Raw genomic sequence first — 3,179 nt, forward strand, 5'->3', positions numbered from 1 at the left:
TGTGTGTGTGTGTGTGTGTGTGTGTGTGTGTGTGTGTATGTGTGTGTGTGTGTGTGGACAGAAGCACTAAATACTCAACGCGTTCGTCTATCTAATGTAAATTCTATTTTATTTTTAAAATAGAAATTTTAGAATTTGATTAATACTTCGGCCTCCATCTTTTGAGAAATAAATGTTTTACACAACGATTCGTCTGTCCCAGATAACAATACACATACAATTACATTCGCTCTCACACATGCTCTCACGTAAACTTAAAACACACACACACACACACACACACACACACACACACACACACACACATGTATATATTGTTGACGTCAAAATAAATTATTTACAAACGTTATTAGAATATTTGTTACCTTCTAAACATATTTCTTAATTAGTACATTACTGATTGTTTACTCAGACAAATTATCCAACAAATGTTATATGTGTGCGCTCACATATGTGTATGTGTCTGTGTGTTTCTTTGTGTGTGTGACTGTGCGTGAGTATCTGTGTCTGTGTGTATCTGCGTGTCTGTGTGATTGTGTGTGAGGAGTGTTCGTGTGCGAGAGGGAGAGAGAGAGAAAACGTGTCCCCTTTCTATATGACTCTAACTGTCCACGCTCTCGATTTTTCTCTCTCTCTCGTTCTGTCTATCCATCTATATCGATCTCTATCTATCTATCTATCTGATAGCATGGGGGAATGTGTTACTTAGGGTCTTAGTCAAGACACGGTAAAGCGTCGGAGAGACACACTTGTCAGCTGTCTACCTCAACCATAATTACTGTCTTTATATAAACAAATGGTTTTACAATGACAGAAACGCATAAATGGGAAAGTTATATGACGTGTGCCGTTCCTTCAAAAATATTACCCACTTAACGGAAGGAGAAAATAACACAATTTGACTATCAAAAATGGATGTCAGAATCCGTTCTTCTTGAGTTCATATAAACTTTATGACTCTCATGTTTTCTTCACTGTTTATTGACGCTACAATAAAAAGTCGAAAGTTGAAATTTTGTTGCTAGCAGTTGATTTTTCAGTCAAACCAAGGAAGTTGTTTCCATTGAATTTTCAAATTGCTGACACAATCTGTCGATCACAAATTCTGACAGATGTGTCGGGATTTTTTAACTCAAAGTTCTCAAAAACAAACACTGCTAGGAATCTCTTCCTATGATCCATCAATCCAGCTAATCAGCCACATGTAACTGATATTTTTATCTCAAAAGGATGAAAGGTAAATTTGACCTCAGCAGAGATTGAACTAATAGCGTAGAGAGCTAGAACCAATACCACCGGTCATTCTAGCTAGCACTGTAACGACTATGCCATTTCACCACTAACAATATGATATTAAAGTTAAATCTTTCCCGATCAAGATGTCAGTGATAAACGAATCATTTATCTGTGGTCATGTCGAAATGAAGCAGCAACGATTATTGGTAAAAGGATTACATTGTCACTGATTCATTTGTGGCTGATCCCGGATAATTAGGTACACTAATTGTAAAAACCGTGTTACGCTTATCACGAATTCATTTGTGATAACATGAGTCGACGATTAATCGCAGATACTGCTTTGGCTGCAAAAGTGCGCTCCATCGACCTTCATCCACGCTAAGAGAACTTGCCGTCGCGAAACGAAACATTTTCTTCTGTTATTCATTTATCACTGAAGGTGCTATGACCGTCATTTAGAAGAGAGTATGACCTGGTGGCATGTACCATGCTAGCGTTAATTGTTTTGGGTGCTTATCACGAAGAGTTGTATGAGATCCCTTCACTCGTGAGCCAGCGGAACATCCAGAATATGACAACTAAAGATTGAAAGACAGACAGGCAGACAGACAGACAGACACGCAGACAAACTGTTAGACATACAGATACAGAGAGGCTGACAAAGTGGGTGCACTTAGCTTGCATTTATTTCCAGCAGTGTAGACAGCACCGACGTGGAACGAAGAGCTTTGCAAAATAGCGCAACGCACCGCATAGTCCAAAGGTCAAATCTATGAACTTATTATCATTAGTCCAACTCCTTAAACATTAGGCAACGAACCTTCATAGGAAAATCCGCGATAAATTCATTAGTATATTATATACAAAGGGGAAAAGTTGGCAGAAACATCAGCACGCCGGGCAAAATACTTAGCGTCATATCGTCTGTCTTTAAGCACTGGGTTCATATTCCGCCAAAGCTCACTTTGCCTGTCATCTTTTCGGGGCCGATAAAATAACTACCAGTTGAACATTGGGGTCGATGTAATCGACTTAATCCCTGCCCTGTACAAAAATTCGAAATCAATATTATATATATTCAATTATATAAGATAGAATGTGTCTCTCGTTCTGCGATGTGTACCTCTCAAAATACGAGTCCGAAAATATTCGATTAATCCTCAGATCGATACAAAATATGGAATATTATTTTCCTTTCGTTTTCGCTTTTCCTTTTTTATTTCCTATATTTTAAAAATACTTAGTTTTTTCTGTTTGCTTGTTTGTTTGTTTTTTTGTTTGTTCGTTTTTTTGTTTGTTTTTTGTTTGTCTTTTTATTTTCGTACTCTGGGGAGAGTAAAATAAAATATTCATCAGATAGGAATGGGATAATTTAAGTAATATCTCGTCAGCTTTAGAGAAGGAACTTTTTTTTTTCAACACACCAATTCCAGCTATCCCAGTTTTATAAGCACGCATTTACATACAGAAATATGTATGTATTCACACATGCATACGTACATACACAAATATATGCGTATGTGTTTGTGTATAAAACCACACACATACACACACGCATACATACTTACATACATGCTTACATACAGACAGACAGACAGGTATATATATATAGATATTCCCATACGCGTGCGTGTGTTTATAAAACCACACACACACACATACATACAAACATACATAATACATACATACATATATATATATAAATATTTGTGTGCGAGAGAGGGTGTGTGTGTGTACGTACATTACTCGTAATGTCGAAGAGTAAGCAAATTAACCACAATTTTAATTATATACAAACATTATTAGTAAAGTCGAGTTAGTCGGTCAACATCTAAGTATATTTCTTAATTAGTATATTATTGACAGTTTCACTGTAGAAATCATCCATCAGACAATATTGATTTCTTTCTTTCTTTCTTTTCTTCTTTTTTTTTTTTTTT

At 36.3% G+C, this 3,179-nt stretch overlaps 1 protein-coding gene across 8 annotated transcripts in view; it reads left to right on the forward strand.

The window, feature by feature from the left end:
• LOC106879245 (uncharacterized) overlaps window positions 1–3,179 on the forward strand; it is an 894,824-nt gene that overhangs the window by 605,075 nt on the left and 286,570 nt on the right. The window lies entirely within an intron of this gene.

The sequence above is a fragment of the Octopus bimaculoides genome, chromosome 1, assembly GCF_001194135.2.
Source record: "Octopus bimaculoides isolate UCB-OBI-ISO-001 chromosome 1, ASM119413v2, whole genome shotgun sequence".
Lineage (NCBI taxonomy): Eukaryota > Metazoa > Mollusca > Cephalopoda > Octopoda > Octopodidae > Octopus > Octopus bimaculoides.